General features: G+C 44.5%; 1 protein-coding gene across 15 annotated transcripts in view; it reads right to left on the bottom strand.

Annotated features, from left to right (window-relative positions):
- The window catches only part of FOXP1 (forkhead box P1), a 381,192-nt gene that overhangs the window by 194,561 nt on the left and 164,102 nt on the right, over nucleotides 1-22,529 (bottom strand). The window lies entirely within an intron of this gene.

The raw sequence follows: 22,529 nt of genomic DNA, 5'->3' as shown, positions 1-22,529 counted from the left end.
AAGCAGAGGGATGGGGGGGGGGGAAGCAAGTGTTAGCAGCTTCCAAATTTCTCGCTGCGAGGCTGCCGAAAAGGTTTTCGGGCACAGTGGGGAGAAGGAGGGGGAGCGCCTTTAACATCCAAATAAAGACATGTCAGTTTAATCATTAGGAAATAAAAATAAAATACTTGCATGCACTTCTGAGAGCTACAGCAGAATTATGGAGTGTGCTGGGATGGGGAAAATAGGCTTTAAGACTGCGATTTTTAAAGCAGGGAACAAGTAGATTAGGCAAGTCCAGTCGCGATTCGCACAGTCGGAGTAGCTAACTGGAGGGATGAGCTAAGTCGTGCAAACCCCTGCGAGTTTGCTGGCTTTGAAGCTTTGAAATGGCTAGTTTTACAGGATAAAGCACTTTAAGCAAATTGTAAAATGCAGGTGTCAAGTTATTGTGTTTAATCAGAAACAGAGCTCAGAGCAGTTGCCATGCAAAGGTTCCCATGCGAGCGCAGTCGAGAGGGAAGTCCTGCAGCAGGAAAACGCTTCAACTGAAGTCACGTTAGTTTGATACCTCTGTTCCGAGCCCTAAACAAATTACCAAGAACAAGTGTAGCACAAAGGGACAAGACAACGGCGGCCAACACGGCGCGTTACGGCTCCGCAGTGACGGCCAGCGCGGGAGGGAGTTACAGCTAGGACACGAGCCGAGTTTCCACGTCCTCGTGCAGGAGGGCACGCGGCCGGTGGCACGGAGCGCTCCCCGGGACAGGGTGACAAAAGAGATGCTCTGCCGGTACCAGGCACCGGGTGATAAGACCCGCCGCGAGGAGAGCTTTCAGGTAGGTAGGCAAACAGAGGTGGTATGAGATCATACGCTCAATTTAGAACAAAGGCGACGTTTCTCCTACAAATAGGATGCACGCGTGCGCTGCCAAACCCGCTAGTACTCAGCTCATCGGGAGCAATCAGAACATCAGCGTTGACATCCGATGGCACCTACCAGCGTCTCTTCATCTTCCTAGATGAAACCTTAAGCTCGGGCTCTTCAAACACTAAATTCTTCAACCATCTCGTCTAACCTAAACATCTATAAAATTGTGCAGCATGTTCCTTATCTGTGCTGCATGTGCAACCCCCCCAACAAAAATAAAAAGTTAACTTAACACACTGATATCCAAATCAATAAATCACACAACCAAGTAGCAGTTCAAAAGTTCAAAGACATGATGGCCAGTTCACTACGTCTTAGCACTCAACCAATAATAACTTGACTCCATCACTCCTCATAGTATAGACAACTTCATAGCATCATTTTCATTAGCCTGTCTCACTGAAAATTGCTAGCTATTTATGTATACGCTAAAATAAATTAGCCATTTCATCGAGCACTGTGATTCTTATAAAATACATTAACACAATACTCAATTTTCCAGTTGGAGTAAATAAATAAATCAATAAATTCAATACTCAGTAATTTTTATTTTTTTTATTGTGGAGCTTCAGCTCTCAGCGTAAGTGTTTTTATTGGGTTTATTTGTTTCAATAAAAATTGAAATGGGCCAGTGATCTTAGCAGTAGGATCTGGACAAAAAAAAAAAACAACTATCTAATATTAAGAAAGTATACTGTGCAGTATAGCCAACTTGTAATTTATAATTTTTGGTCAAAATTCATTTTCATTACAGTTATTCTACAGCTGCTCAGTTCTGAAGGGTTTGCGTGGGGCCCTCATACGTGGTTTACCGCAGCTCACGTTCCTCGTTGCATCAGTAATCCCGCTGACTTGGCTTAAAAGACGCCGCGCGTACGGGCCTGGGCAAGAGGAGGATGCAGAATTTGGCCCCGTGAAGTTCTCGCGTGCGGCCGAGGGCCTGGACCAGCCGGGTGCTCCCGCGGGCGAACCCCGTGGCTCTCCCCGAACCCGGCACGGCCAACGCGCACCACGAGCTCCGCTTCGCCCGCCAGGAGGACAACAGCCTACAAGCGACCACGAAGAAATAAAATGCACCCCCCGTGACACGGATCAGCTTTGAATCCAGCCTCGGCACTGAAAAAACAAAYGCATTAAATAAAACACACCATTGCAGCCCATAATGGTTTAACATAATACCTTTAAAAAGGTTGCCTGTGAATAGCACAGTTTGTAAACTGCTTGGCGGCAAGCGAAGGGTACTTTTTGTTCATATTCACTCTTTAACCTAATCAGAGGAAAAGTAAATATCAGGTCTCAATTTTAATGACTGACTATAAATAAAAGCTTTTACCCAAAATGCACAGTTTGCAAAGATAACGATTTTAAGTATGATGTCACTGGTGACCTATTGAACCGCATGGCACATGTCAGACAGACGTCTGTTTCTTAAATTGCAGTAATAAATTAGTAGCCACAGAATCTGCTCTGTCAAGAAAACGCGCAGCTTTCCTAGTCAGATGGAAGTTTAATGAACGGTGCAGGTTGGGTGGAAGAGCCGGGATTCCTGCCGACGCGYGGGGACGGCAGCGGGGCCGCACGGGAACACACGGGCTGGGGAGGCGACCCCGGCACTTCCAAGCGGGTAACGCCAGCAGGGTCCAGGCCTCCGACACGTACAGGTTTTCCTCTAAGTTTACACTGCTTAAAATATTAGGGTTTTTTAAATATTGCACGTGCCTACTGGTAGCACTGCCTCCCCTCCCTGCACGCGTGCGCGCGGGTACGCAAGCGTCCTGTCGGCGTGACTAGTAATGCCGTCGACTTGCACCTCCCGTCTTGACGACCTTGTTCTCAGCTGCTAGTAAAATTGCCAGATTTTAACCATTTGCACTGAACTTCTCCTTGCTGGGCGTTTTGCCACGGGCCAACTTCTTGTTAAAAAGTCTAAGCCCGAACTGCCTGTTTTGCTCCTGCGAACCGAGATCGGGAAGACGCTGGCCTGCTCCCGGTGAGCGACCCTGATGAGCGCTCCTTTGAGAGGTCGCCGAGCTCCCACGCTTTGGGCACACAGACTTGAAAACACGCCGGCGAGAGACGTCTGTGCGAGGGACGGGTGTATCACCGTTCCCCACCTACCCGCGCCRGTGCCCAGGCAGCGTGGAAGAGGAAGAGAAAGCCACCAGATTTGAATAGAGAGGAGACAAAAGCCGGTTCAGGGAGCAGGAAAACGAGCAGACTAGGACCAGGAGAGACACGAACCACAACTGCCTGAGCAGGTCACCTATTTCGGGGTGGGGGATCGCAGATTTTGTGCATCACGGAGGAACGGCGCGGCTCCAGTCCAGCGTGGCAGCAGGAGCGCTTTTGGAGACCTGCAGCTTGGCCAACCCGAGATAAAGCGGTGCAGGTACGGCCAAAGCAACATCCCTACTTCAGGGGGAGCTCCCCACCGGCTTCCACMTCTCAGCCCCAAAACGTGGAGCATCCCAAAGCTTCTTAGCCAACGGGTTTTAAATGCGATCTTGCCCAGCCAGGGCAGCATCCATTTCTCTAACCCTGTTCTGAGAAACAGCTGCAAGGTCTTCRCAGACGGTTCTGGCTGCAGAAAACTTCAGCCCAGTTGGGTTGGTATTTAGTCATTTTGGGTACAGCAGGGTTTTTTCAACAGGAAATGTTGAGCACTTTACTCTGGAAGTCTTTTTTTTTTTCTAGAAACAGCACTAACCTCTTTCTAGGTTTCAGTAAAGAATCTAGAAATTAAGATTTTTTAATGCTATGTTGCTGGTTTCCCATGAAACATCAACTCTGTTTTCTCATATTCGATCTTATGCATGGCATTGGTAAAAAGCTTTATAGAAAAAAAAAACCCAATATGCAATAAAACTATGTAACAACCCCTGTACAGGAGGGAGTAATTTATAGCTAAGGCTTTCCACATCTGACTAATGGGTCCATGCCCTTCAGGAAACAAAGGCATATTGCCTTTTCCTCCTTCCAGCCTCTTCAAAAAAAAAAAAAGGCAAAAGAAAGAAAATCCCTCTCTCCCAGCTGAATTTCCCRCTCCCTGCAAGGATTCGGGGATCTCCTTGAGTGCAACAGAACATGGTTTCCAAAATCCACACGTTCCCACCGGGAAGCGGGGGCACAACCCCTGCCGGCGTTCCCAATTAGGACCTGCGAGTGTCACCAAGGCTGTCCTCTAGGATGTGCAAAGATTTTTCACTGGGTAGAGCTCTGAAGGAGCTTGAGCTTATGATAAGCAACGGCATACTTAACAGTTACATATTACTGTTCATGATAATGCAATATTTCATTTGGGTGATTTAAAAGTCCCTCTTGACCAACTTACAGTGAGACACCAAAYGCTTCATCAATCACAACCATTTTTATTCACAATCCAGTGCAAAAACTACAGGGAGAGTTGAATTTTCAGTAACTCATTGGGGACGGTATTGCTACTAGCACTGAAAATCCTCCTATCTCACCAATTTTTATGTTAGATTCAAATATATTTTCTTTCTAAGCAGCATTCCATTTTCCTGCATCTCTCTGCCGCATTTCTTATCATGGCAGGGTGAAAGAGTATCCAATTTAATATCTGTTTTGCAGGACAGGAGATTTTTTTCATATCTTATGCACTAAGGAAAGCTGCAGGGGACGGCTTAGCAGGCTGAGCATCAGGTTTTAAATACCTAGACTCCCTGGAACCACAGATCCCATCAGGTCGACTGAGCCCTTCATGTTTCTGGGGTAGATAAATTAAGTGTCATGCTGTTTACTTTGTCAGGATCTTTCCGACGAGACCTCTGAAGTTAAGGCCCTGTCTTGTTTTGTATGGAGTTTGAGGTTAAAGTCTCACAGTTAAGGCATAGCATGGGGTGCTACCCTGATCTCACTAATGCTAATAGCAAATTCTGCCATTTCTGTTAAAAGAGACATTTCCAGCGATCTACACCCAACGCTTCCTCCAATGTTACTGGATGACCGAAGAAATTATTCAACGGCTTATCTGCCTCAGTTTCACTGTTAAAGGAAAAAATACATATATGCCTCCCAGACCTTTAATTCATAAGTTATACAAAAGACTGTCAGCTCTATGGATGACAGAAGAGATGTATTAATCATTTTTATAGCCTCATTTTTGCAGCTGGACGTAGCCCTATGCTCCTGCAAAGTCATACCCTCTTCCCGCACCTCTCCGCCACGGGGCAGCTGTCGGCTCGCCCCTTCCCGAGCCCATCGGACTCCCCACCTCAGGGGGCTGCAGAGAAGGCCTGCCACGTCCATAAACACTAACGCTGCGAGACCTCCTGGTCCGGTGTGCTACAAGCTTTCTGCAGCGACCTGACCACGCAACGCACACAGGAACAGCCACGGGTGGGAGAGGAGCAGCAAGCCCAGCCCCAAGTGGATGCTGAGAACCCATCACGTCACCGCAGCTCCCGATGAATCACACCAAGAGCTGTTGTTCAGAAACATCAACTGTCTGCAATAGCAGCTCTCCAGAAAGAAATTGCTGGAGAGAAGTAGCATGAAATAATCACAGAAGACAACGTGACGGTTTTGATGGAAATGTGCAGAAGCATGCACCCATATTCACACATGGGCAAACACCCACCAACCTGGAACATCTCTGAGAGGTCCCTTCACCTGCAGGAGCTCCTGTTCATGGGAAGCAGGCTCACAGCAGAAGCAAACTGGAAGCTCGGAGGAGGGCAGTTATAAATAGACACTTCTCACCTATTCCTGGCCTCTTCCCTTCCCAGGTACAATTATTTTAATGCTCTTAGAAGATCCTAGGAAAGGAGGAAAAAGGCCAACTACAATTGTGATTATTAAAATCATTTTAAGTGGAAATTAAGCAGAAAACATATTTCCTTTTGAACTGGGAAAGGGAAAAGGTCTGTCTTTTGATTTGTTTTTACAACAGTTAATGCAACAGTACACTCTCCCTGCTTAGGGTACCAGAAATAATTATTAACGTTCCTGAAATGTTGCATGTTACAACTATGTACCAAAGGTTGAGTCCGGCTGTTGGCTGCACTGGCAGTATTTTTTTCTCAGGTGGTCTCCTCTTTGGTGACATGCAACTTCCAYGTTTTCCTCCCAAACTACCCAAAGCCCTGCAGGAGCTCCAGCGCAGCGGCGTGCAAGCCTTACAGCGCCGCATTAGGAAAAGAGACAAGAAACAGTCCTTTAGCTCAGTTTACACATCGTTACAGTCAATCTGGTTTTTAATGTTTTTTGACTAACCAGTGGACGTGATATCAAACCATATTTGGAAAACATCCAGTATTCAGTCCAAGATATCYGAAGTTGCAAACATATTGTTTGTATTGCAGGAGGAAAAGCTCCACCAGTGAAAGAAACCAGACAACGGCTCTGGGCAGGTCCTGCTTTTACTGCAATGTTTGGTAGATTGGTCTTTCACTTCACAGAGGCAGGACAAAAACCCCTAGAAAGGCAGACTGCGAAATTCCCTCCCAAACCTTCGCAAACCAAACCAAGGAAAACCAAACCAAACCAAACCAAAAACAGCCAGCAGAATCCGCTACGAAGAACAAGGACCTAGGGCAAAGTCTGACTACGGATCCTGGAATCTCAGCTTTTGATTTGCAGAGCGGAAAAGGCCTGATTTTTCAGGGCTGAGCCTTCTCCAAGCCAGGCCACTTAGCAGCGTCTGTAAGTTAGGCACTCCGAAACTGCTCACCAGTTTTAAACGCCTAGGTTAAGGACATCAAGGTCTGCTATATGTACTCCGACTGTGGCAGTGAACAGGATTAAAGTGAAAAGAACTAGAGGAGTCAATGGATGGCTATAGAGCAAACCTGTAAAGCCATTAAGACAGAACTTCTCTTTCAAAGCTGCTTCGAAATGATTATTAAACTAACCTTGTTAGCGCTCCGTTTAAAATAAGTTGGACGCTAAAGGACRTGGACAAATTCCTGGCCGCCCTCAAGCCCTTGCCATGCCACCGGCTCGCAGGTACGACTCCAGGCTCACCGGACCCGGAGGAAAAACAGCAGGACGCGGGCGCAGTGCCGCCGTGTGCTTGAGCCAGGCTCGGCGGACGCCTGCCGTATTCCCATTTGCCCTCTTCCTGCGCCTCGCTGAGGGGCAGAGAAACGGCCCAAAGCAGCGCTGGCTGCCTCCGGGGCCGGCAGCTGTTTAAGCAAAGAGGCAAACCCTTCGTGTCCAGCGTGTCCCCGAATGCACCGAACCGTGTCCCGAGCGCCTTGTTACGGGTCTTGGCTAAGTCAAAGAGAAGCAGGGGGGAAAAAAAAAAGAAAAAAAAAGAAAATCATTGGCCCTGACTCTAAACTCCTGTTTGAGTGTTTTAAGCTGCCAGTGGCCAGCCGGGAAACTTTCTTTTGTGCCTGTGTGTTCAGAGGGAAGAAGCAGGAATAAAAAGCCGGATCCGAGCTGTGTCTCCTCCAAGCGTGGTTGCTCCCCCGAGGGGCAGCCAAGGTCCTCGTCATTGCCGCGGGCTCCTAACGGAGCTCTGCTCGCCAGGCACACCTGCGATTCCAGATCAGCGAGCCAACAGAAGTTAAAAACGAACAGGACAAGGCGGATTTTAGATGCAAGSGAAATATCGCTCCTCTCTCCCTACCAGGTTTGAGCGCTAAAAGGTGGAACAGGATGGAATTGGTTTCAGTTTAAAAGCCGCAGATGCAATCACAGGGACAGGACACTCAAAGAGAAATGTGTTTTCATGTAAACTTTTATGTGTCCATCCCTTGTAACCGGACATCAGGGAAGATGTTAATAAACACCAGAGTGAGAAAAACACAGTAAAAAACAAATATCCGACCACAAACCATCTCTTCCAAGACCTTAGAAATATCTCCGCAGCTTTACGCTGCAGGGAGCCAGGCAGACTCAAATATATGTTTGCATCTTAAACACAAGCACGCATACATACAACCAAGGTTTTGCAAGTATTTGTTAGCTGTACCACAGTATTGCCCAGGGTCAACACCACAGCTTGTATTACAGTGCTTTTAATATAGCTGCAGTATCAGCCCCCAAGAAGGGGCCTCGGAAAGAAGCTGAAACGGTGACGGTTTGTGGCGCTGGGGATATTTCTGAGACACAGTTGCTGTTTACTGCGGTCCTATTTCCAATCGAGCTGCAAAGTCCACCCATAAAACATGAGGAGCATTTCTCTGGGTGTGGGACCGTGCGACATGCACCGCGAGCAGGACGAGGTCTTCAGCTGCCACGACTGGGCAGAGCTCCACTGAAATAACGTTAGCCTCATCTGCATCAGAGTAGTTGGCCCATGAAGAGGAAAAGTGCTTTCAAAATCCCCAGTTACGGGGCTTCTCTCCGTATATATTTATGCACGGAGCTCGAATAATTTAATACCACGCCTCACTAATCATGTGAGCGCACAATTTTTGCAGGGGCAAACGGTTCTTGTGCATTTATATTGTGCATCTATTGCTTCTGGCTTGGAAAAGACGTCTCAGAAACTTACTGGCACTTTTAAAGGTGGTATCTATCTATCTATGCCATATACAATCAAGTGTGATTAATCATGGGCTCAATAGGAGAGATTAACCTACTCTATAAGGAGTCAAAACCTACTTGTGACGATGGCAAATCACAGCATATGGCCAATTGGACACCTTCGTTCCAATTCAAAAGGGAAATTAAGTAATACACTCTGGGGTATATTCTCCTCTTGTTACACTTGCAAATCCCCATTAATGCTAATGATTTCACAAAGTGTAAGAGAAATGCCACAAACATATAAAACAAAGCAAGGTTGGCCAAGAATATGCAAAAGCATATGCAAAGGGATCCAAAGAGCTTTAAAAGGAAACACAGCTTCTTTCTTTCTTTCTTCCTTTCTTTTCTTAAAAGCAAATGGCGTGCTGTACTGCAGAAGTATATAATTTGCCAACAAATGCAAAACACTACAGTTCATGCAAAATAGTGAAATGGAGACCAGAAATTCAAGGCCAGTGCAAGTTCATCATCTTTACAGGAGATCAGAAAACTGGCTCCTACAGTAAAAAAGGAACATYAATTCCAATTTTTCTAAGAAAACCATTTCCTACCAACTTTGAAAACAAGAATGCCTACACTGATCTGATTGGTTTTGGCTCGGCTCCCTCATCCCTCCTCAGCTGGGTGGCTCCATGTTAGTCTAACCACTAGGTCCATGGAGTCCTCTCCTTATTAACCTTACACTTCGTGCTTCCAACTCCAGACAGGAGGAAAACCATCTTTTTGGAAATTTCACTTATTCTCAGTGACTTCTGAGGTGAGAGGTCATGTTTAGGTCCACATCCACGATGTCAGACTGCTGCAGAAGGACAATATAGAGTTAATATATTAGGGTTAGGCCTSCCTACTTTCCTTTGATTGTTTTTTAGAACCATCACAAGTTTGATGGCTCCAAAAGGACCGCAAACTCTTGCCCAAATGTTGATGTTTAGACACAGAACGACATACGGAGACGATCTCCGACAAGCAGATTTGTAATGGCAACATGCAATGGTTTGTTCTGGTGAAGCAGTGTCACAGCCGGTGACCACGCGGTCCCCGCGGCTACCAAAGGTTTTCATTGCTATGAAGTAAGACACGGCGAGCACTGAAAGCACATTAACTGCTCCTGAAAAACTTCACCCAGGAGGACACTTGTTATGGAATAAGAGTCCTCTTTCCAAGCAGCTGTTATTCCAAGCCACAGGACATTTTCCAGTGTGGTTATTAGCACCACCTCAGGAAGGGCTGTTCAAGATGAATCTTGTCTTTGAGCTAGCGAGAAAAATTCACAAGGGAAAAATCAGATTTGGAAACTAAACGTTTTGTAATCTCATGCCACGCAATTTGGTGCTCGGGCAAACTTCCAACCCTTTCAATAGCAAAAAACAGACAAATTCATTGACTTCTACCTTCACTTGGTGTATTAAGCCCAGAGTGTGATACGATACCACACACATGTAAAAAGCTGTATAAGCGGAAGGGAGTGACGCACCCATGCATGGTGGTAGAGGAGACAGAAAACATAACACATAAAATAAAACGGAGCCAAAATAACCACTTCTGTTACAACAAATTTATCTTCTTATGTTCCCCTACCGAATTCGGCACGTCTCTCCTGGCTCTGCAAAGCAGGAGCACCTGGACTATCTGCAGCAGTTCTGCTAAATGAAATTATCGTGTGCATCAGGACTGGTTCGTCCAGGCTCTGGCTGCAGAAAGAGCATGAGAAACGGGGCGAAAAAAACTGGCAAAGACCATCGGCAGCGCTGCACACGACAACGTACTCTCAGATATGGCTTGGCTATTGCACTGCCCTTATCAGCAGACTCAAGTTCAAGGTCAGCCTTGATGCACTTACTGAAAGCTGACACTGCCTACACTCTGCAGTCAGCGCAACTTAAATCAAGCCTCCCAATTATTACTAGTAATTTTGTTTATTATTGCAGGGCCTCGGGACAAACAAAAAAGGAGCCCCATTGTGCTAGACATGGTACAAAAATGCTTAATTAGCCTCTTCATGAGTTGCTCCCTTGAGCTTTCTTTAAACAAGATATTTTCAAATATAAATAAATTCAAATTTCAGAATTCCAGAAATCAGTTTCCTGAAACGTGTTTCCGTAAACAACTGAAGTAACGTTGCCTTTCTAAATTTCAGATGTACCCCAAACATTTCTTTTTTTAAAAAAAGATTAAAAGGCATCATATTATAAAATCTTGGCCTTCTGGGAGTTAATAGAATTTTGCCATGAATTTGAGCCAGGATTTGAACCCAAATTTTCTCTTTATTATGTGAAAGTTGGGAAATGACAGATTTTCTATTGTTTCTCTCCCTCAACCGCAGCATGTCTATACAGCTTATATAAATGTATAGGAATAGTCACAAACTGGAAAAAACAATTTAAAAAATTTTAACTCAACACTACACAAATTGCCTGTGGAACGTGGAGCCACACTAAGGTACCGGGGGTTCAGCAGGATAACAAAAGCAACACATGCCTGGATAAGAGGAATGCTAAAACGTTATGGCAGTGAATACAGAAAAACCTGAAGAAAAGTTTTGGAAGAAAAATGAGACCTCAAGCTTTTTCCCTTTTCCCTGGAGCCTCTAGTCCCGTCCCCTACCAGAGATGCTAGGGCCCTCGTCCCCCTGGTCCAGCCCACCAGACCAGCCCACCAGACCAGCCCTTGGAGGTTGTTCTTACCTGACAGGGCATTGGCTAAATTCAAAAGGTGAGAGGAAAACGTGGCACGGGAGCCAGAAGACAAGCAGTTCAGCCTGCTCACGGGCGCCCACCCATGCAAAAAGTGACGCTCATTTGGATTTTCTATGACTGATTTTGCTCTCTTCTTGCCTTCTTCTTAGGCAAAGTCAACACCTAAAGCCCAAGTCCAGGACTTAAAACGGGCCCCCCAGCTGCTGCGTGGGCTCCAAACGGTGTTTTTTTAACTCCTTTCCTCCTCCGCTGTCCCCCGCGGGGCCCAGGGCAAACGGGCCCCCTCCGGACATGCAGCCGTCCCGATGCCCCGCACCTGCTGCCGTCACCGGGGGCTAACGCAGCCCCCTCCGGAGACCACGCGGGCCGTAATTAGAGGGCTGGCTCCCATGTTCCGGTCCCCCGGAGGACTCGCACAACCGTCCCCAGAACCAGGGAGAAGCTGACAGAGAAACGGGGCACGTGGGGCAGCTCTCCAGAAACAAATAAATGCCCTCAAAACGGTCATTTCCCTGGCATGATTAAATAAAGAAAACAGAGCAAACTACTTCTACATGCAAAGGAGAAAATCAATATAGCTTCCACTGAGGCAACCAAAATTACAGCCTATCGCTTTACGCACTCTTCACTTAAGACGGACTTTCCGCAAGTCCCACCTAAATACCCAGCTTTGTAGCCTGCACCTCCCTGCAACACTCAGAAATCTCCGCTTGACATTAGTACTAAACAATATTCATTAAGAGCATAACACTAAAGTGCAACATGTAAGTAAATCAAACTCTCAATGCTCTATTTTACAAATTTCATGGGCCACTGGGGATAATTAAAAGGGTGATTATATAAAGTTGGTGCAGTTTTGAGATTCAAATGACATTTTCTGCTTTAAAGCACTTGATAATCTGGTATTTTTCTACTAAGACGGTCTTTTGTACTTTTATGGTCAAGCAGCATAAACAAACAAGAACTGTTTTTTAAGAGGTTTCAATCTCTTTTTTTTTTTCTCTCTCTCTCTCCACACCCTGTTTTTCTTGATGAATACCATTCACCACTTATTCCTGAAAGTCCTATACTGAGATATCAAGAAAAACGCGACCTTTTGAAAAAAATATCTATATATACTGATCACTATAAAATGATACTGAGCCTCAAAGCTGGCTTAAACTGTAGCTCTGAACAGAAACGGTATTGCTTTGGGTGTTTACAGCGCTGGAGTGCTGTTTGGTTTGTCACTGTGTTTAACCACTGCTCTAAAGCTAGCAAAGTACATTACTGGTAGTAACAGCTCATGAAAAATACAGCGAAGAAACTGCTAGTGGCAGAAGCATTTAACTTTCTTGTTAGCAGCCTCCCCCATGTGGCACTTTAGCACCAGCAAGTTGTTTATTATGTTCTGTGCCAGGCAAAACTGATTAAATGGGGCTCTTAAGAATCAAAGCGTTATAAATTCATGGAAATACAGCAAGCAATAAATTCMATGGAATTAAAAGCTTACTAGTGCTATTAGCATTTCAGGGTGTTTGCATTGTTAATACTGATGTGCAAAAATGATGTTCCTGTAAGACAAGGCAAACCAACAGAACATACGCATTAGCCATTACATTTTTATACAATGTCATCATTACTTGTAAATTTTTTCCCCCCCAAACTAAAATGCTCATTAATGTTTTAAAGAAAAATCTGAACCAAAGCAGTGGTCTGTAGACCAACAATTTACATCCCCAGTAAAAGCATTATATATGAAACATAATGCCTTTATTACTGTGTGAAAGAGCAGGAGCTGGATACCCCCAAGCACAGGTCTGCCCTGGATTTTGGAAGGAGAGAGTGGGGTAAGGCAGGGTTACTCCTTTCCTGACATAACACGGACATGTTACAACATCACAACCTGCTCGGTGCTAATCTAACAATTTAATAAGCAAACTCAGTGCATAATAATTCTTCAGACCAAAAAGAAAGGGCAATCTAGTCTGAACGGGTGGTCAGTAAATCTGCCAATAGCCCTCCACAGAGACATTTTTACTCCGGGTCTCTCTATCATCATTCCACGGAAATGACTCCGATGGCAGGTGACTAACTTCTATATCATTACGGGAGAGCTCTGCACATAACACTATAGCAAAACTGGTATTAGTCCTTCCCTTATGCCCATCTGTTTTTAGGCAGCTGATAACTTTGTAAATGGAATTCCTTTCAAGCGGAAACTTGGTAAAGAAGCCTTGCTAGGGACATGGCCAAGCAAGAGAAGAATGGGACATACTTTCCAAAACTGTAGAGAAAATAGGCCTTGCAGGATTTAAAATAAAGTAAAAATAAAAAATTTGCACCTTTCTGAGCTGCTCAAACACACAACAAACAAATAAGTTAACCCACAATGTCTCTCCAAGGAGGAGAGGGGCAAATCTGGCTCTCACTGCAGACAGGAATACCAAATGATGGGGCTGTTGCCACAGTTGAGGTTTGACGTATGAGAGAGACTATATTCTGGATGGTACATCATCCTCAGCTGGCAACGTACTAAAGTCAAGAAAAAACAAGCAAGCTTTGTCCAGAACAAGCAGTACCCATGCCACAAAGTGACTCAGCCGCAGAGGTGGGAAACGGACCCCAAATCCCAATTCCCAGCTCACGCTCAGGAGAGACGCACGCATCCACAGCAAAACCCCTCTCCCCAGTCGCGGGGGAGTTGATGTTTTGTTTGCCTCTAGCAAAACAAAACAAACGGTAGGTTTAAACTGCTCTTAGGCACGGTGTCTTTTTGATGCATGCATGTTCCGGCAGTCACACATCTGCATCAGGAGAGAAATAGCCCGTTTTTTGGCAGTTATTTGGTCCTTTTAATCTGAAAGGTGAAAATACACCACCACTGAGCCTTTACAGCTCGGGCTTCTACATAAAAAACTCAGTTGCTGAATACACGCGGGGAGCGAGGGCTTTTTCTTAATGTCTAAACAGTTCCAAGTTCAAACCCATTAAAGTCCAGGTCACACAGCGATCATGTCACTATTAATGCATCCAGTTACATGCTGAGGGAAACCCAATATAAAACTATGATAAACTCTAGTTCTCCCCCCAGAGATGCACTAAGGTCTCATCCAGATGATGCCACAGATCGCTCTTCACGGGCAGTGACCAGACGGATGTCAATGCCAAAGGAGAAAATCCAGGAAAGTCTCTATCCACTCATTTGCAAGTATAATAATATATAAAAATCTGCTCAAACATCTACGAAGTTTGTTTGGACCATTTTTCCCCTCCTCTGGGGGGAAGGACTTCTTGGCCCATTTATTAACTCTGTATTAGGCTAACTAAACGCTGGCCCTGGGGATGGTCCCCGGTGAGCACATGGTGGGTTCACCATAGACTGTTGACTGCTCTGACTACGTAGGGTGGAAGCACTCCTGGATCTTCCCCTTGTGGATTAGCCAGTATCCCACAATACGGAGGGTAACAGCAGTGTTCACACCAAGAGGAAAGGCTGAGACAGCAGAGGAGACGCCAGGAGAGGGTAGAGAGGAACAGGGGTGCGTGACCTTATGAAGGAGAAGCTGTCTAGAGCCTCAGTGCTCACCGGGTCACGCAAAGGGGGCACAGACAAGGAAAAAAAGAAGGAGGTGGGTTTGAACCCTTCTTCCAGACAGCAGCAAGGATCTGCAGGAAGGTCCTGCAAGGACAGAAAAGATGCACAGAAAAACCTCAAGCAGAGGAAAGCTCGTAGATAAATACAGGCCACAGGAGTAGAGAGTGCAAATAGCAGAATCCATGGAGACGCTGAGACTCARGAGATGGTCGCTCAGGGAGGTTGCCTGAACGGCTGCACGTCCCAAAACACATGGGACGAGACCAGAAGCCAGCAGAAAGCACTCTTGGGAGCCAGGACGGAAATTACAGGGCAGGTATCGCAGGAGCAGGCACTCTCCGGGTGCCTCGCTCAGGTGAAAAGTGCAGTGTCAGTCCCCAAGTCCCACACAGCCATTGCCATCGCTGCAGGTTGTCCCAGTACAGCCTCTAACCTGAGATCAAACTGGTCCAAACCTGTGGGCAAGGCAGCTTCTGGAGAACCTACAAATGCAATGCATCAGGAGAAAAAAATCCAAACGCAACCTTTCTGAATATCATTGTTCCAAGCTCTAGCAGAGAAAAAAGACAGCAGAAAATGAAAGAAAGGAACTGTGAAAGGGTAGAGTAAATTTATGGGATAAACAACTCTTCCTTATGTTCTACAAAAAGTCAATGCCTCAACAAAACAAAACAAAAAAAAGAATAACAGTTGAACATACTTCCCAGAAAGTTTGCTCCCCTGTGGCAGTCCATCAGAGGTCCAGGGTGGACAGACCTACGCACATACATCTAGCACTTTGATCTAGAAATCGTAGATAGATAGATAGATAGATAGATAGGCTGTGACAGAGGTGATCCCATGGCACCCGTAGGACTTCCCCTGCTCCTAAACCAAAGACAACTCAAAGTGTATAGGGCAGCAGTAAGAGATTTGGTGACACCGCAGTGCACAGGACACCACAGTCAGTGCACACCACGTGTCCATTGCGGCGTAAGCGGCACTGGGACACAAGCGCGGGCACAGGCATCACAGCTCCTCTCCAAGCTTTCCAACACAGCAGCTGTGCTGGGAAAGGAGGGGCTGGGAGAAAGGGGAAAAAGGACTTTCCTGGACTGTGTGACCATATCAAGTATCTAGAAAAAAACACGGTTGTTCTGAGTGTACTTCAAGCTGAGTTAACCATGACACCTTACGGAGCGGTAATACTCCAGCTGGCCTGCATATCATGAACATATGACACACTAACTACAAGAACTTTTAGAGAATTAGCTAGCACATGTGGGATTTACACTATTCACATGTGGGATTTGCACTACCCTTTAAGCAATTCTCAGAAACTCATGGTAGGGTTAAAAAACTCTGCAAAAAAATGTGAATGCTCTCAGAGATTCACGTGTTTTTTTTTTACAGAATACCTTAAAAATTAAAATTCAAATGATCTTAAAAATATCACCTCATGTACTCAATGTTATTAAAGATAAATTTTAAATAGTCAAATTCAGCAGCTTTAAACTATATTTTTTCAGTTATCCAACTTTCAAAAGAGGAAAGATAGGCCAGATTCTCCTTTTAACTACATGAATATAAATCCAGATAATTCTTCCAGTTTCTAAAAATATTTTGCCTAATTAGTATTTTTTTTTTCTCCAAAACATGTATTTATCTGCTGTGAAATCAAAGGTAGATCAGAATTGTTTTAAAGATAATGGGGAGCAAATAACAAGTTTGGAACCTTGCAGTCTTACCCTGGAAATTTGTCTCATATAATTGACTCAGCAGACATGCTTACAATTTCTTACAACTTTTACAAGACCTCCTGTGGGCTTATTTTACCATTCTCCCAAACGGAGCTCTGAAAGCTTTGAATGTTCTTAGCAAGTAGCACCAAAAGCAATCATCTATCCCTGCTTAAAGCAAAAGAAAACAAACAAAAAAGCAAACTATTTCTTGCTGGACATTGGATCTCAAAGAGGAATAAAGAATGCAAAAGAATCTGCAATGCTTCAGAAAATCATTTTTCTGATGTTTTCTCACAAATAACTTTTTTAGCAATGTTCAAATTGTGTTCAGTAAAGTTTCTAAAACAAAATTTTCCCAATGAAAATTATCTTGTCCAATTACTGGAATAAAATTTAAATGAAGAATAATGGCAGCCATAAAGCAAACACAAAGAGTAAAAGTAACCGCAAGGCATTTCAGCTGGAAATAACTTTACAAGTTAAAAGGGGGTTAAAAATCCCCCTCCCCCCAAAAAAAGGAAATTGTCTCATTGCCCATATTATTGATTTATGCCGTTGTTAGCTTTAAAAGTAGCACTTTCTATTTCTAAGATCTTCACAAACAATTACTAATGTCATTCTCCCTATACCAGCATTGCATTGGTGGAAGTGCCCCGTTGGCAGGAAATGCTGTGCCCTTCCACAGACGTTTCCTTCCATCACTGGCATCCACTAACCCTTAACGTGTCGGAGGATTAAATCAAACACTTGTATTACAAATATAATATGGATAAGCATAGGGACTCTGCTATCAAAAATACTGCAAAGGGTATGACAGCAGAAGAAAGTAGATATTACTCAATGGGCTGCTAATATATCTCTGTTTAAAAAAAAATAGGGGGGAAATAATTTTACTTTTTAAAAACAAAATAAAAAGGGATCATCATATTTCAACAAAAATGTATTCCGAAAAGCCATGTTATAAACTACTGATATTAATGGTTTGCAGTGGAAATGACGTCAGAGTCGTAGTTACAAACGTCCAAATGTTTGTGCTACCCTACTAAAAAAATAAACAGTGAGCTCAGAGTCAGAAATGACCCTTTTGCAATTAAGCACTATTACGCAAAACACACTGGGAAGTATATGGGCAGCAGAGGTAGGAGAGTCCCAAATTAAAATTCACAGATTGCACCAGGAGAAACACTTAGCAATTAAACATCTTGGAGGTGGCGTCTGAAGTTCCTGCCATTAGCAGAAGGGAAAAACACTTTCATATGTTGCAATGAGAAATATGGGCAGGCAATCAGGGCCAAAAACTTTTTTTTTTTAATGCCTTGGCTTTAGTACGAGCTACCAAAGAGAAAGGGTGGCCTCCTGTAATGCCCACTGACATCACTGGTCTTGTAACACTGCCACTGTAAAATATTGTTGCTACTGCTGTAGGACAATAACTTAAGCATGCCGGAAGATATACTTCTGGTGTGGTAGAAGGCAACAGGCAATGACCTCAGAGATGATCGAATAAAATATGAAATATGCAATAAGAATCTATTTCTGGTGTCATTTTCTCACTTTGCTAGATTGTAAAACGCAGAAATGAGCACCATCTTTGCGGTATGAATCTTCCAAAGGCAGGTTCCAAGCCCGCAAATCTGCCAGTGGTTCTTGTCCTTGCCACGAGAAGCAGGCAGGGGTACGAGATATTAATAGACAACGGTGCCGCGCATTAACGCCCGTTAGCCGACTGCATGAGCAAACGGCCGTCACAGTTGCGTCCATTGCATTGTGCTTTTTGACAGACACAAGGGCAAGTTTTAGCACAATTCTCAACACACAGTGAAATCGTTTGCCTGCTTCAAAAGGAAACCTTGCAACTGGATCTTTCCAGCACATTTGTTTTTGTATTAGAGACAGAGTCTGAGCCCAGGGTATCCATAACCCAGGCCTGGGTTCCGGACTAACGAGGAGCAATGCCACTCCTACCCATGCCGTCTGCAATTCCTTCCCCACCCGAGCCATGGTAAAACACAGCATGTCCTGACACAGTTATCCACGGCCTTGCAGAAGCAGGCTGGAATTGCACAACCGGCACTGCACAGTGCGCCATGAGCACTTCCTACCCTGTCTCCTTGGGGCATCTGTGGCTAGGCCAAGTTGGACAGGACCAAGCCAACACGGTCATACCCTTCCGTTGTACCTGGTGGAGAACCATTTTTAGCCTGTTTTCAGTTTGTTGGTTCTAAGTAATTTTTCTGAACAAATGGGCCAATGTTAAGGCCCTTTGACAGAGGCGTTGATGTTACGTTGCTATGCGCTTTCCAAAAATGGGCAGTTAAGGGAAGGGAGACCCAACCTCGCACACCCAGGCTGGCCTGCCTCAGCCTGGTCCTGCCAAAGAGACAGGGAAAATTATGGCAAAGTTTGGGGGACACGCTACGAAGGCGAAAGAGAGACCGTCCTACCAGCGCCCTGCATCTGTACTCCGTTTCCCCACAGAAGCCTTTTTTGCTCAGTTTTCCGTTTGCCTCTGGCAGCTCCACGCAGGCCCATGCACTGTACCTATCTTTGAGGAATATATGCATGCCACCGAGAAACTTTCCGTATCACCCTCCAGTTACGGAGCACGCAGGCGGAGAAGGCCAGTTTACCACCCCGGAATAGTTCACAAACAGGAAAAGATTAACACAGGCGACGTACCCGTTGAACACAGCCCATGGCACATCAACGGTTGGTGAGAGAGGAGAGGCTGCTCATGGACCACTGGTGGCAGAACCAGAACGGGCTCCAACTGCCCGAACACAGCCACTACGGCACCCTTCCCCAGCCAGCTCGGGCTGCCTTTCAAATGGGATGATGGTACTTTGAACGCCTGAAGCAATACAAATCAGCACTTGCGTTTTACTGAAGATCCTATCAAGCATCTACCTAAGATAAATGGAAGAAACACAGCAGGATTATGCAAAATACTGACCAAATCTTACTCACTTTAGCAGCTTCATGAAGACCAGAAGGATTTGGTCCACAAGCGTCAGATAAGAGGATCAAAACCTGCTACTGACTGTCTTACAGCTGAGAAACATATTTTTCTACCAACCCACTTGAAGATTTATAATACATTAAGGAACATTAAGAAGAAGAAGAAGAAAAGCTAAATGGGCCAAAAGCAAACAAAAGAAACATGTTCTCTTGAGATTGCTAATGCTGGCAGACAATAGCGCAGATAGAACTCCTCTGACAGATCTTTGAAGTCTTCAATACAGCATGCTAGTGGTCCATGTTAATGAGATTCGCTCAAATACTTTTTAAATTATTCCAAAATGTCTTAATCTATTTTCCAAATCTTCTTGACCCAATTGCTTCAGAAAAGTCACGGCTTCACCCATCTCCAGATTAAAACTCCCCATTAAAGCAGGTATGAACTTTATAAACAATTTGTGTTGCCAAAGGACCATAATTATCTTTTTTTCAGTTTACCCCCAAACATACAGGTAATATTGTAATTTCTATTATTAAAGATCAGAGAAAGACTTTGCACCTCACATCACCCTTCTGTTTGAAAGGTCTTAACAAGTAGGATATTACAACTTCCCCCAACAATCAGAAAGTAAATAAATGCAGTTTTAGACGTGGACTGACAGACACTCCAGTCACTCGAGCCACATGACTAACACCACACCACAAGGTAAGCAGCGGACATCAAAACACAACGGAGGTGTCCTGAATCCCTATCTGCTGCTCAGTGCGATGCAAGCACTGATGCAAAATGTTACTAGCTGTATCAGAGTCATATACAGAAACATCCATATACTGCATCTTCTGGGATTTCAGGCCATTTTTGCTCTGTAATATGCTTTAAGACCAGTGGGTCAAAAGCAAGAAAAGTCAAGGTGCCAAAATCAGTTGGGAAAAAATCACTCTAATAACCTCTGGATTCATGAGTAGGGAAACCCGGAGATATGAGGAGAAGGAGATGCGTGCAGAGGCCAACGAAGAAGCGGCACAGTGACGTATTTGACATGGTTTTAGAGCTATGACTCTTCCTGAGAAAACAAAGTGTTGTGACGGTTGGAGAAAAATGATTTTTTTTGTCCCACAACCACTTTGTTTTCTACATAAAAAAATTGTGCAACACATTTTTTATATTGCACTTTGAAAAAAAATCCTTCTGACCTTTCTCCTCACTTTCAGAGAAGGAGAAGAGAAGGAGAAAATAGAATAAAAAAAGTTAAAGCTCAGACCAGGCTCGGACCCACAGATTCATCTGTTGACCATCTTTACTTGGTTCTGAGTTGCAGCAGGCAGCTACTGGTTTATTATCAATATTTAATCAGCATTTAATTCTGACAAGCATTAAGATTTGAAATTTTAAACTAAGTGTAACTTTGCTAAATTCTTTTGTGCTGATTTTTTTCCCTGTAAGGATTTTCTGAAGGATTCTATCTTTGCTGTCTTAAAAGTCTGCATGTGTCTTTTGTTATCGATAATGTATAACTTTAGTAGCATGTTTTGTACTTTTCAAATTTTCAGCATGCAAGCTATCCCTGATTTACAGTGCTCACTGAATGTGTTTGATTATTGAAAATGCACTTAAACAAATGACTGCTCCTGGAAAACTAATACTATTGTCCATAATTTCTGTAAAAATACATTTCCCCTCCCTTCTCCCCAAATCAAACATTTCAATTCAAATTCTTACTTTGAGCAAAACTGGCATATAATTAGGCATTACGCCTAACAGCGCTAAATAAAGGAGAACGTAAACAGCTTAATTCTGAAGGTTTAACCATCAGAGCCCCTTGCTGTATCTGTTCAGTTATCTGTGTCGCTGTTAAAGAGTTCTTTGGAGCTCACGGAAAAAAGCAACAAGCAAAACATGAAGCATAAAAACCCATTTTAACAGCGCTGTGCTGTGATCCCGCTTTGCATGCCCGAGGCCAGGCTCCCACGCTGTCCGGGGATGCGGGGGGCCGTGCGGCCGCCCCTCGAGGAGCACGGAGACCTGCTCTGTAACTGCGCCGAGTGGCTTACCCACTAACTCAGAAGATGGGATTTCACCTGAAATTAAGCTATCAAGCAATTGAGCTCAAACTCAATCAACCAAGCCCTTAACCTTCCCTGTTTCGGTGGCACTGCTCTAATTAGGACTCTATCACTATTCCCATTATCATCTCCTATTCTTGTGGTTTATTATCTTGGCCGTTTCAATTCTCGACAAGTCGAAATTTGACATCCAGTTTCTTAGACCACGTATCATTCATTATGTTTTTATTTTATCAAATATTTTGCAAGATTAGGGGCTGATCCTGGAGCAAATAGCTTTCCAAAGAGAACAGCACTCCTCTCTGCAATGGAAGCAGGAGGGATCCCTACTTTCTCACAGTCCTAACATTAAAGCACGCATGGAACGACTTTATTTTTCATTAAGTTGTGAATTTTGTTGTGCGGTTTGGAAACATATGCTCGAACTTGTGTACAGCATGCCTATACAGTACCTGATCCATGGGAAATTTCAAAAACGGCAGCGGTGTTTTCTCGGCTCCTCAGTGTCTTCCCACTGAGACCGGGTCGTTTTCCAGAAGATGGAGGTTACCTGAACCCTATTTACCACCTCTGTCTAGGGAGCCCGGACGAGGCTTGATGACCTATGACATTCAGGCAGTCGGACCGAATGATCTAACGTTCCTTTCCAGGGATGCAGTCTGCGAATCGCCCAGCCTGGCTGCTGTTGAACGATGCACACCGGAGGGTTTGCCCAGCACCCACTGTGCCCTGACCGCAGTAATACAAAATACGTCTGCTTTTGCAGGCACCGGTCACAAACTTGAAGCTAGTTTAAAGGCAGTGTTTTGCACTCATCACAAACAAGACTCCTAGTTTCCATGTGTCACAAAGCTTTATGTCCCCACATTGAGCCATAGCTCCACAAGTATCCCATAAATTTTGAGGTAGTCTGATGCACCTGGGACTTAAATTTTTTCCTTATTCCACAAAAGCAAAAGGAGAAACACCACTGCAAAGCAAGGAACCACCATCTTCTCAAACGGCAAGCCTTCCAGAGCAGGACCTGCCCCTGCCTCAGTATCTGAACTGCATCTAAAACCTCATGGCTCCACCATAAAAAGCAGTAATATTCAAATCTTGAA

This window comes from Apteryx rowi, unplaced genomic scaffold, assembly GCF_003343035.1.
Source record: "Apteryx rowi isolate R43461 unplaced genomic scaffold, aptRow1 scaffold_4, whole genome shotgun sequence".
Taxonomy (NCBI): domain Eukaryota; kingdom Metazoa; phylum Chordata; class Aves; order Apterygiformes; family Apterygidae; genus Apteryx; species Apteryx rowi.
This window is presented reverse-complemented; position numbering and strand designations above follow the sequence as displayed.